Raw genomic sequence first — 13,127 nt, forward strand, 5'->3', positions numbered from 1 at the left:
GCTTTGCCTGTCCATGTTGGTTGTTTCAAGCCGGTGGTGGGCAGGGCAGCGGGGCAGATTTATGGCTATATCTGTGGCTCACGCCTGTCCCAAGCGCGCTGGAGGAGGTGGTGCGAGAACTGGGACGACCACTTTAATTATAGCTGCGAAGCCCACGGCGCCGCCCCGGTGGCTCAGACAGAGCACTGCGCCGCCTCCTTTTAAGGACCCTGGAACTTTCGTCGTCCTCGGAAAGGGGACGCGTCCTCATTCCCGTTGGCCCTGGGGGCCGCCTCCCAGGGAGCTTTGCCGGTTATGCTTGGAAACTGGGCTTTTTTGGTTACCGTGGTTTTGCTGCCTTTGCAAATCGTGTCAGATGTTTAATGTTCCCCCATTCGTGGTGTGTGAAGGGTTGCTCTAGACCTGTAAAAAGAAGGTCAGCGGATTGTGGTTAGAATGAGGGTGATATCCGTGTCGAAAGGTTTTTAATATTGATTTTCTGTGTGTGGATTAAATAAATGCTGTAGACCAGTCTGCTGTACCACCTCAGCTCGTCCGCTTCCATAGCGGCTCCTGAAATATAAACTGGCTCACCACTTAAACACACTTGGGACCAGAAGTCATAACTCAATTTGTGCTCAATAAGTCACAATCAATAAACATTTAATAACACAGATATCCCTTGAATTTTTGCTGCCTGGGATTTCAAAAAAATCTTGGGTGTTGTTGTAATAAACAAAACCGCTTAGAGTTTTAAAATATTTAGTGACTTTGACGTACATAAGAAATAATTAAAATGAAGCCTAAATAAAACCAAAAACTCCCGATAAGTGTTAAGATTCATCTCACAAACGTGCCACATGCCTCATCTTGTTGTTGATCACTAACGGTGAGGAACACAAGACATGAGCTGTAAACACTGAGGAAGTGAGTTGAATGAAGGCGGTCCCACACTGTTGTACTGCTTGGGTGCTCTTTACCGCCACCTGTCGACTGGGTGCATTATCACACATGGTGTTCCCCTCAGCTACACGCACACATTTTCTGAAACCACTTACCCCAAGGAGGGTCACGGCGAACCGAAGCCCAACCCGGCAACACAGGGCGCAAGTCCGGATGGGGAGGGGACACACCCAGGACGGGATGCCAGTCTGTCACAAGGCACCCCAAGCAGGACTCGAACCCCAGACCCACCAGAGAGCAGCCCCTGGCCAAACCCGCTGCGCCACCGTACCCACCCTTACAGACAGACATTTAAGAAAATAGTTACGTGGAGAAAATGTAATTAGAAATAAATTAATTAAAAAAGACAATTTTAAAATACGAGAAGTCTGAATTCTGGGTTCGTTTTTACCCGAAAGACCGAATTTTGAAGGTTTTCCCGCTGGATGCTGTTGGACCGCATGCAATGAAGATTTTAGCTTCCGCTCCCATGCGGTGGTGCCACCATTTAAACCAGTGAAAAGTGATTGGATCGCTGGAGGGCCTGTGTGTCCAGCGGTCGTGATGTTGCCGTCTTGCCAATGGTCACTTGACACCTCTCCGTTACATCCTTCCAGATGAGCCATCTAGCCCTAGCGCAGACCACGTCGCCGCCCACATTCCCGCTTCCGCTGTGATATCAGTCACCTCAGCCGTAACCGCAGTGCCCCCCAGCCCAGCCTCCCCTACCGCTCATACGACGGCAGCTGTCCCATGACCAAGGTAAGAGCGACCTGCACGCACCGGAACGGCGGGAACATTGCCACACCCCAGAGCCTTACTTGTTGGGGCGGCTGGTAGTGTAGCAGTTAGAGCTGCTGCTTTTGGACCGAAAGGTGACAGGTTCAAATCCCACCTCCAGCTGTTGTACCCTTGAGCAAGGTACTTACCCTACATTGCTCCAGTACGTTGGGGTTTCCTTGCAGAGCGGCTTGTTCAATCTGCAGGCTACTTTAAGCAAGCCTTACCCAACTGGTAGCCAGTGACTGACTTGCTGTAACTCTGTCCACGAGCCTCCTAGGGAAACTCTGCCTCCGGCATACAGTTGCATGCTGGTGCGTCACATGAATGTGTCACCCCGTCTCCACGGCGACACTACGATCTTGTGTATTTCCTTTTCTCTTGACCGGTCACCCGAAGATTCGCTACGAAACAGCGTCGAAGAGGCGCAGTCGGGCAGCAAGACGGAGCGGTCCAAGTCTTGTGACGAGGGGTTGGACAACTACAGGGACGAAGGGAGAGCGTGAGTCCCTGAACGTCGTTATGAGCCCATCCGCATCCCAGCGTTTCGACATTTCCCTTTGTATTGCTCTCTAATGCCTCTTTGGCTGTTTCCCCACCAGGCGACCATCGGTCAAGCACAGCCTCAGGGGCCTCAGGAAGGTACGAGACGCTGGTTCTCTTCTTGAACGTTGATTTCGCGGTGTTTGGTGAAATCCCAGATTGTGATGGAACATGGGAAGGTTGGCAGCACAGCCTGTTAAATATCTCAATTTTCATCCCCCATTATCCGCTCCTAATTCCTTCCTGAAAACTGACCAAATATTGAAAAATCACATAGTGAAAATACTTATTCCATTGTTTCTTATGGGGAAAATTGCAACTGGTTCTGAGGCTCCGTCCCAAATTCACACCTAAATCATCCGAGATTATCTCTAATGTAAGGAAAAAAGCGTTCGGCACGTTAACATCTGATGCAGTTCTACCTTTTTTGTGGTTTATCCCCGGAAAATAATTTTGCATCGTTTTTGGTTGATGGCATCTTGGTCAGTGTGTTGATGCTCATTCATATTCATTATTATGTTAATTAGAGACAACCCCAAATGTGGACAAATATTGCACGAGACCATTCTTACCAGTACGTGCTGGTAGTTGTGACAAGTGTCCACTGCACTCTTGTCCAAGGCTTTAGACGGGCACAAGTCCTCGGACGATTCCGGATCCAGGAGGGATTCTTCCTCTGACATCTTTAGCGACTCCTCCAAAGAGGGCTGGCTTCACTTCCGCCAGCTCGCCATCGACAAGAGCAAGGTAAGAGTTCAGCTGCCCGGCCAGCGATCCACCCTAAGCCTGGCTTCCTCTACGACTCCATTGGGCAGTGGCACTTTCTTCAGTAACTCCAGCTGAAAGTGCATGTCTCAAGTTGTGGATGTGAACTTAGAGCAGAGCTGTGTCCTGGCTGCAGGAGTTTATGTTTATTCATTTATGAGACACTTTCGTCCAAAGTAACTTGCAACTCAGAGTAAACAAAGTGCATCAAGAGTAGATGAAGAGCTTTAGTCTCAAACGAAGGATTATTGACGCACAGCTTGTCTGTCTGATACCACCACGTTGTTGCTTCACATCCCTCAAGTAGCTGCCTATAGAAGTGACGTTCAAGTAACAAATACATAGATAATCGTAGCAGATGGTGTTGGACTCATTTATGTAGCTGTCAGGAGATCAGGAGAGAAACGGCTCTGAGAGATGGGTTTGAGACTCTTTTTCAATGTTGGCAGAGATTCAGCAGCTCTGAGGGACATAGGGAGTTCATTCGTACACGTTGGGGCCAAAACCTAGGTTTTCAATTTTAGACCTCTTGTCAGTGGGTTCTCCTGCTCTGCTAAATCTGTTGGTCAGGTGGATAAATTTCCATGTTTAGGGAGTCGTTGAAGGTCCTCAATTTGTTTCTGTTAGACTCAGCACTTACGGCAGTGCTGTGCGAATCATTCAGGCCTGTTTTGTTTTCTTTTCCGCTTTTATCGAGAAATTTAAGTCTCTCTCATGTCAACTGTGGCACTTTTTTTCTTTCCATTCAGCACTCAAGTAAATTATTGTACTCTTTCATTTACCTGACACTTTCCTCCGAATGGTAATTAAACTCCTTACAGTGATTCATCTATTTATACAGCAGTCATTTTACTGTGTCAATTTAGGCTAAGTACCATGATCAAGCAGAAGTCGGGATTCAAACCCAGGTCCTTCGGGTGGAAGGTGGTGGCTCTTAAGCACTGCACCAACTGCTGTAGCTGTAGTCTGGTGGCCGACCGCATGCCCACTGTGTGCACACTGCGTTTTCTGCGTGTTCTGTTCTTTACTGCATATTTAGATGCATTTGCCCCCATTGGGGCTGTTCAGCTGAGGATGACTGATGAGACCTTGATTTCAGCTTCTTTGTTTTTTTTTTTAGAACTGCAGTACATGTTCTACTTTGGCTGTTAATAGCAGGTGCGATGCCTCGGTCCCGGCTTGGTGGATCTGTTTCTTTCCGTTGCGGACGGTCAACCCCATTCCCCCCTTCCCGAGACACACTTTCTCCCAGAACTTCCCTATGTGGGTCAGCTGCTGACCTGGGAACTGGGCATCTGCAAACTCCCCAAATGGGTGAGCATCTCCCTGTCTCCAGCCCCAGGTGCAAACCGGGTGGGGAGGTGGGTAGACACCGAGGATGTGAGATAGATTGTCAGAGAGACCTGGAAGTGTTCTCCTTCGCCTGGTTGTGCCCTCAGACCTGTGTCCTTCAGGTCTCGCTGTCCATCTGTGTTGTCCTTGTGGAGACCCACAAAACATGCCCCACTATCAAGGTGTCTTAATGTGACCAGATCCAGAACCCTGATTACGAAGAGCAGGATGAGTAGAAATGTGAGGAAGTCGGAGGGCCGTGGCGAAACGGGCAGCGAATTAAATGTCGAAAATATCGAATGGCTCCTCGCAGCTGTAGCTGTGAAGTGCAGCATGATTCCGGCATGTTCCGCTCCCCCGCAGCAGCGCTTCCCGCACCCACGCTGACAGATCCCGTCTCTCGTTCCCCTCTGTTTTGAAAAGGGGGGGCAGCCACGGTTCGGTACTGCCAGATGGCGCAAGATACTTCGGCACGTACCGCCACTGTGACCAATACCAACATCGACATCAGTGCCACCATCACTAATACCAACGCTGCCACCATCAACGCCGCCGCTTCCTCCTGTCAACATGCGGCTCGGGTCACCCTAGAAACCTCCAGATCCGTCTGGATCACTTAGTCTGTGTATTTATGCTTCTCTGACATCTGATTGGTTGATTTTGATTAGGGAATAGCTAAAAATAATGAATCTAATATACGAGCAATGATGCACGTAATAACTGAATACATAACACATATATGAATGAATGTAATAAATGAATAAAAGTGCGGTTTAAAGGTGCGCCATCCAAATTTGTAGGGTAGAGGCGCACGGTTCTCACACACACGGTGCGTGGATACGAGAATGGAACTTGCTGGAGCACGTGACTGTCGTCCCTGGCAACGGGAGTTTGACTCACTCTGCGCGGAACGGACTGCGTAAATCCTGTTTCCGTGGCGCTCCTTGTGTGTGAAGTTGCGTAACCAAAGTGCAGCAGGTCGCAAAGTGGTTAGAGTCGCTAACTTGCGATCGAAGGAGCTGGGTTCGAATCCCACTTGCTGCTGTAGTACTCTTGATCACGGTACTTAGCCTGAATTATACGGTAAAATGACCTTGCTGCATCAATGGGTGAATCAGGGTAAGTAGCTTTGTGTGCCAAAATAATATTGTAAGTTGCTTTGGCGAAAAGTGTCAGATAAATGAATTAATATAAGTGCATCTCTCTCCTTACTCTCTCATTCGTTTATCTCCATCTCTTCTCCGTTGCTCCCTCCCTCTGTCCCCGATCTGTTTCCATGGTAGCGGGTGGGTGGAGGCATCCGTCCCTGGAAGCAGATGTACGCTGTGCTGCGAGGCCACTTCCTCTTTCTGTATAAGGACAAGAGGGAGGGGCTGGCGCAGGGCTCCGCCCAGGCGGAAAACGAGCTGCAGCCAATCGGCATCAAGGCGTGTCTCATCGACATCTCGTACAGCGACACCAAGCGTAAGAACGTGCTTCGGCTCACCACGTCGGATGGCGAGTACCTCTTCCAGGCGGAAGACCGCGAGGACATGCTGTCCTGGATCCGGGTCATCCAGGAGAACGGCAGTGTGGACGAGGAGGTAGCGGGACCTGAGGGAGCGGGGCGTGGGGGCAGGGCGGACGCCGGCAAGGTGATTTTCGATTGATTACGAGGCTTTTTCGTCTCATGAAGAGCAGCGCTGCTGTCCTGAGCCTCTTCCATCAATGGTTGTCCAGTGTCAGACGAGACGTTTGGATGGACAATAATAAAAGATTTTTTCCACACTATGGATTTTAATTAATTCCTTCGCAGGCGGAGGACTTTCGGGAGCTTAGACCTGCAAACTTTTGGCCTCAAATTGCATCCCGTAACTGCTATACCGCGGTACCTTCCGCCTTTTCAGTCACAGTCTCATTGTATTGCCAGTCGTACAGATGGCGGCAGACCGGCTGCTCAACATACAAACGCAACTGAAACATCATTTCTCTGTTTGCAACTCGTTTTGTTCCTCTGTGTGTGTGTGTGTGCGCGCTGCCCGCAGAGTGCAGGAGTCACGAGCCGAGACCTCATCAGCCGGAAGATCAAGGAGTACAACACCATGATGAGGTAGATGGAGAAGCGATGGGTTCCCCACTGGTGCATGTTCTGAGTGTCGCCATGGGCCTTATGCTCTCTGTGTGTGTGTGTGTGTGTGTGTGTGTGTGTGTGTGCACGTGTGTTTCAGCCCGACCAGCGGCAAAACAGAGCCCTCCCCCAAAGTCTCCAGACAGTCTCTCAGCATCCGCCAGACACTCCTGGGCGCCAAAGGGGAGGCCAAGGTGTCCGGTGGAGCTTTTCCAAAGCAGGACTCGGAGAGGAAGCTGCTCCACAGGGGTACGGCGCCACCCCCCGCCGCCTTCTCTCGGTCTCTTTGACCGGGTTGCGTCCGCTGTGCTCCTCACGCTCTGCCGCCTTCCCCCCCCAGATGACGTGAGCCCGCCCAAGGACAGGGCTGCCTGGCGGAAGAGCATCCCCATCCGCATGAGGAAGAGCTCTGAGAAGAAGCCCACCCGGGCGTCACGTTTGGCGTGCGGCTGGACGACTGCCCCCCTGCGCAGACCAATCGGGTGAGTCGCGGGCCAGAACGGCCTACGCTGGGGTCACGTTTTTTTTTTTCATTTATGCCGCAGTTTGCGCGTCATCTGCTGAGACTTTAAAAGAGATGTGTAGATGGAGAGATAGATGGATTCATAGATAATGTTATTAAGCACAACTCAAGTGCAGTGTAGCTGTGAGACAACGCAAGGCCATTAGGCCATTACTTACAGGTATATACATTTACCTTTATTTATTTAGCTGGTGCTTTTTTCCAAAGTGACTCCCATGTTTAGCTGCTTACAAGTATTTATCCATTTATACAGCTGGGTAAGTACCTTGCTCAAGGGTACTACAGGTGGAGGTGGGAACTGAACCTGCAACCTTTGGGTATAAAACCAGCAGCTGTAACCTCTACGCCATATGTGTCAAACTCAAGGCCCGCGGGCCACATCCGGCCCGGCGTGTAATTATATCCGGCCCGCGAGATCATTTTATATATTATTGTATTAATGGCCCGGCGATATGAAGCGCTGGTAACACAATAAACTACAGATCCCATAATGCAGCGCTTCAGCTGCCTTGCCGAACATTTCCCGCGTTAATCAAGTCTAGCTTATGATGCTGCAAGTTATTGCGAAGCTAGCCCTCACGATGCCGAAGAGAAAAGTTGATTCTGAAAACAGAGCCTTTAAAAACCGATGGGAGGCTGAGTATATGTTTACTATATATTTTTATGGAGAGCAAAATCTTTTGGGATATTTAAAATTTAAGTTTATTTTTTATAAAATGACATAAGAGTAAAGAAATTAGAATGTTTGTTCTTTTAACGTTTACTTTAGTTTATATTTCTAACTTGTATAATTTAGACAGGATATATTTTTATGGAGAGCAAAATATTATAAGTTATTTAAGGTTTGAGTGGATTTATTCCGGAATAATATTCCTGTCTGTTTTTATTCATATTTATGTTCAAAAAAGTTACGTTTTAAAAGTTTTAAACTTTAAAGTTTTAAAAGTTTAGTTTTAGTGTGTTCAATAAATGTTTATCCTGTTCGGCCCGCGACCTAAAGTGTGCTTTGGATTTTGGCCCCTGGCCTGTGCAATTGAGTTTGACACCCCTGCTCTACGCTATGCTACTACGCTGCACTCCTGGGCCAGCTGGTAGCATAGTGGTTAGAGCTGCTCCCTCCCCTTGGACCCAAAAGGTTATAGGTTCACGTCTCACCTCCAGCTGTAGTTGGAATAAATAATAAAAACCAGCAAACTGCAAAAACGAAAAACAACAGCTATTTTAAGAATCAGCGCTGATGCCGTGTGTGTGTCGCGCTCCCTCCTCGCAGTTCGTGCCCCTCATCGTGGAGGTATGCTGCAAGCTGGTGGAGGAGCGTGGCCTCGAGTACACGGGCATCTACCGCGTTCCCGGCAACAATGCCGCCATCTCCAGCATGCAGGAGGAACTCAACAAGGGTCTCGATGACATCGACATCCAGGACGACGTGAGCGTTGGTCCTGCATCTGCATCTCCGACACAGCCCTCTCTCCACCCGGCCGCTCCCGTTCATTTACTCTCCCTTTCTCACCTCTCATCCAGAAATGGAGGGACCTCAACGTCATTAGCAGCCTGCTCAAATCCTTCTTCCGGAAACTTCCGGACCCTCTCTTTACAAACGGTACCTGTCTGTTTGCAGTGCACTTTTACATCAGTTCTGCCCGCTTCGTTTGCTTAAACGCTTCGAAATGTTGCTTTGCGTTGCTTTAATACATCTTTCATTAATTTGAAAATAATATGGGTGCATAGTTATGTTAATAATGATTTGCATTCAGTAAGAAAAGTCTCTCCAATAAACCTTGATATAAATGACATCCGACGGGTTATAGCAGGAAGTAACATCCATTGTGAGAAAGTTGTTGTGATTTTAGAAAATGTACTAACAGCACCATTTAGTAGAGAGTATAGAAATCATCATAGTGCTGCACTGGTCATGTGTGGTCAGTAATGCATTATTATTATTATTTATTATCATTCATCTGGCTCTAAGGTAATTTGGCTCTGGCTTCATTCATCTTTCTCCAAGGTAATTTAATATTTGTGCACTAAGCTGTCTACAATCAGTTACCTATTTATACAGGTGGGCAATTTTTACTGTATCAATTCAGGGTAAGTACCTTGACCACTGGTGCTGTAGCCGGAGCATTGATTTGGACCCCGGGTCCTTTGAGTGCAGAGCGATGGCTCTAACAACCCTGCCACCTGCTGCCCTCTGCATATGCCGAATGGTTTTTTTTGTCTGATGTTATATGTCTAATGTGTTATTTTCGTTTTTAGAAAAGTATTCCGAATTTATTGAGGCCAACAGAATTGAGGATCCGGTTGAGAGACTGAAGATCCTCAAGAAGCTGGTGAGTTAATGTTGAAATGACCAAACGAAATATTTCAGATGAGCGTGCGCCTGGAAGATGACTCAGTCGCGCTCTGCTTCCAGCTCCACGAGCTGCCGGAGCACCATTACGAAACGCTGAAATTCCTCTCTGCGCATCTCAAAACGGTGTCGGAAAACTGCGAGAAGAACAAGGTACCTGTGACCTCGAGCGTCAAGGGGCGAGAAATAAATACTTAATGGCAAAAAAAAGAGCTTGAACAGAGACTGTGTCAAGATTGAAGATACGCTCCTTGCGCCACTTGCATTTCTTCCCGTGTCCACCAGATGGAGCCACGGAACTTAGCCATTGTGTTCGGACCCACCCTGGTGAGAACGTCGGAGGACAACATGACCCACATGGTCACCCACATGCCTGACCAGTACAGGATCGTGGAGACCCTCATCCAGCACGTAAGAGCCCTCGCGGCGCCTTTGGTTGCCTCGCGTCTGTCCTCAAGAGGGGGGCGCTAACGTATCGCTCTGCTCCTCCGCAGTACGACTGGTTCTTCACCGAAGATGGGGACAAAGAACCTACGGTGGGTGTCCGTGGGTTCGAACCCACGTGGCTAATGATCCCGGGGGGTGGCAGGGGGGATCGTCCGGCCAACCTGCCTTATGGGACGGACTCCTGAGGTTTTGGTTGAAGCTCCAGCGGGAGCATTGCTGCACATTTTACAGATGGTGTGTGTGTGTGCGTGCGTGCGTGCGTGTGCGCGCGCGCCTGTGCGTCTGTGCATGCTTGTGCATGCAGACACTAATTTCAAAAACTCCGCCCCCCCCCATCCCTCGCACGCAGACCGTGACCCAGCCAGAGAGTGCGGTCGAGTCCCAACCTGTGCCAAACATTGACCACCTGCTGACCAACATCGGCCGCACAGTCCCCTCCCCTGGAGAAGTATCAGGTAACTTACCTGGACAAGGCGACCTTTGGGGTGGGTTAACCACACTCTTCTACTATACTTACCGGTGTGTGTGCGTGCGTGCGTGTCAGAGAGAGAGAATGTGAATGAGGCCTGAACAATGGATGTGAATGACCAGTGCACCTTTTAGAATAGGAGTGCTATGATAATGCGAAGCGTGCGTGTGTGTGTCTGTGTGTGTGTGTGTGTGTGTGTGTGTGTGTGTGTGTGTGTGTGTGTGTGTGTGTGTGTGAGAGAGAGAGAGAGAGAGAGAGAGAGAGAGAGAGAGAGAAAAATGTCCATTTGTTATCGCTGATGTTTATCATGTAAAGATGCACATCGAGGAAGGAACCTCCTTCCCTTTGCTTGTCTTTAGAAACATCAGAGTTGAGCTGAGATACTGTTTGCTTTGCTGATTATCATACAAACTGTTGCAGCCCTTTTGATGGCACAGAAATATGATTTTGATCCATATATTCATTTCGCTGTTCACTGGCTCCTCCACTTATAAGCAGAGTTTGGCCCAGAAGTCTATTGGTAACGCATTTCCTCTGTAATCCAAAGTTAAATTACTGTAATTGAATGCTTTGACGCTTTAAAACGTACTTTATTCACTGACGTTACGTTCTATACAGATCTTAAACATAACGATAATAAGTATTTGTGTCACATTTTTTGGTTACAGCTGCATTAAACTAATAGGAAAAAAAATACAATTTGCACAGATTCATCCCAGAAACATGTACAATATTCCTCATCTTGTTATTGATCCCGGGGGGGGGGTGCAGCGGGCTTGGCCGGGTCCTGCTCTCCGGTGGGTCTGGGGTTCGAGTCCCGCTCGGGGTGCCTTGTGGCGCACTGGCGTCCCGTCCTGGGTGCGTCCCCTCCAGCCTTACGCCCTGTGTTGCCGGGTTAGGCTCCGGTTCACCGTGACCCTGCTTGCGACAAGTGGTTTCGGACAATGTGTGCGTGTGTGCGTGTTATTGGTCACAGCCAGTCAGGAACACTAGACACCAGCAGTGAACACTGTGGGAGTGAGTTGAATTGCGGCTGTCCCACACTTTCATTGTGTGTGGTTGCTCTTTACTGCCACCTGTTGGCACAATAAAAAAGGTGAACCGGTCATGTTTACTCCACTGCAGACAAAAATTTCAGAAAAAAAGGCAAATGAAAAACTAGTTTAAAAACAGACTGGGGAAAGTTTGAATCCCAGACATTCATAACTTGCCCACCTGTAACACAAGGAGCCAGTGTAATAGTTTGTGTAATTTTATTTTCCATTTAGTCATGTATTGTTTCTTTTCAACGATCGGTAGCTCTGCTTTGTGTTACTTTCTCACCGTGTTGTTGAGTTGACTTTTCCACGTTTTTCTCTTATCCATCCATCATTTTCTTCCTTTTCCTTCAGTTTCTGTGCCCGCTGCGTGTGACTGATCATGCCTGTTGTTGCACTAACCCAGCATGTTCTTTCCCCCCAAAAAAAAAACGATGCTCCTTCTGTCTCTAGTTCTTCCTGTCGCCCCTCCATTCACACACTGATGTTGCAACAGGCCAAGTGGGCGGAGTCTATCACACGGTGATGTCACTCGTGGACTCTGTAGTGTCTCTGATGGACAGCTGGGACTGTAGCAAGAAGGACGATTGTTCTCCGCAGTGTAGCTGCCTAGTCTGCAGGAACCCTCGATTCCTGTAAACCGGAAAAGCCGAATCAGTGAAATCCATTTCCTCATCTGGTGTGCGATCCATCAATATTCAATAATACACGAGGCGGAGAGCTGTAGTGCTTAACGTCTCAAAGCTTTTCCTGCTGTTTCTTGTTGTCTCTGACGCAGTCCGCGAGGATAAGTAGCATGGTACGCTCCGTGGGTCGCTGTCCGTCATGTAGCATCCAGTCACATGTCCCAGGGGTGCGACGGGGGCTGAGCTACCTGTTAATTATGCAAATGAACCCCCGTGCGAAGGGGGACAGGACATCAGCAGTCCTGCTCTGTCGGGCCCCCGTGGCCTCAGTGGCGCCGCTCTTACAGCCGCGCTACCTTTCATAACGTTGCTGTTCCTCGATCCCGTTAGCGACCCCAACTCTCGATTGTCCTTAGACGGATAGCCGTTAGCGCCGGTGGGCTCAGCTGGCTCGGTTCGTCAGCCCCTTCCTCCCCGCCGTCATGTCTGGCCTCTGTGGTTTTCCCCCATAGCTGCTCTGTAGATGTTCGTTTGGCGTCCTGTCACTTCCTCCTGCCTCCATGAACACACACACACACACACACACAGAGTGACAGTTCTCCACAGCACACAACCACTCTGGAACTGGACGCACACTCATTCTGTCCTTAGTTTTAAATTGATTCTGATCACTGCAGACTTATTTCCCCTCTATTTAGTTATTACTCAGTAATAAAAAAAATTCTCATTTCACTTAATAATGACAGGAAGTAGCCATGAATTTCACGACTCATTTAAAATCAGAGCGCATAACTGGATATGTAACATTAACGTTTATTTATAAATTACTTAGCATTAAGCCGCATACAATTTATTCATTTACACAGTTGGGCAATTTTTACTGTATCAATTTAAGCTAAGTACCTTGATCGGGCTACTGCAGCGGGAGATGGGACTCGAACCCGAGTCGTTTCTGTGGAAGGCATCAGCGCTAACCACTACACCCCCTGCTGCCAAAGTGTAAAAAATAAATGTTAAAAACCAAAACTCACCACTATTATGTCAGCATATAAAACATAAAAAAATAAGGATATTCAAATCCTTAAAACTGGTGATTTAAATGGACAAAATATGACAAATTACCGCTGATACCTTAAAGTGTTTAGGAAGAAAGATTTTCCAGAAGGTGAGGGAAGGATGATTGTAGTGTTGGCTGGGTAGATAAATACCCCCAACTGTGTGAAACGA

At 48.3% G+C, this 13,127-nt stretch overlaps 1 pseudogene; it reads left to right on the forward strand.

Annotated features, from left to right (window-relative positions):
- LOC114910975 (rho GTPase-activating protein 21-like) overlaps window positions 1-12,479 on the forward strand; it is a 50,853-nt pseudogene extending 38,374 nt beyond the window's left edge.
- Window positions 12,480-13,127: the final 648 nt, after the last annotated feature.

The sequence above is a fragment of the Scleropages formosus genome, chromosome 7 (genome assembly GCF_900964775.1).
Source record: "Scleropages formosus chromosome 7, fSclFor1.1, whole genome shotgun sequence".
NCBI classification, from domain to species: domain Eukaryota; kingdom Metazoa; phylum Chordata; class Actinopteri; order Osteoglossiformes; family Osteoglossidae; genus Scleropages; species Scleropages formosus.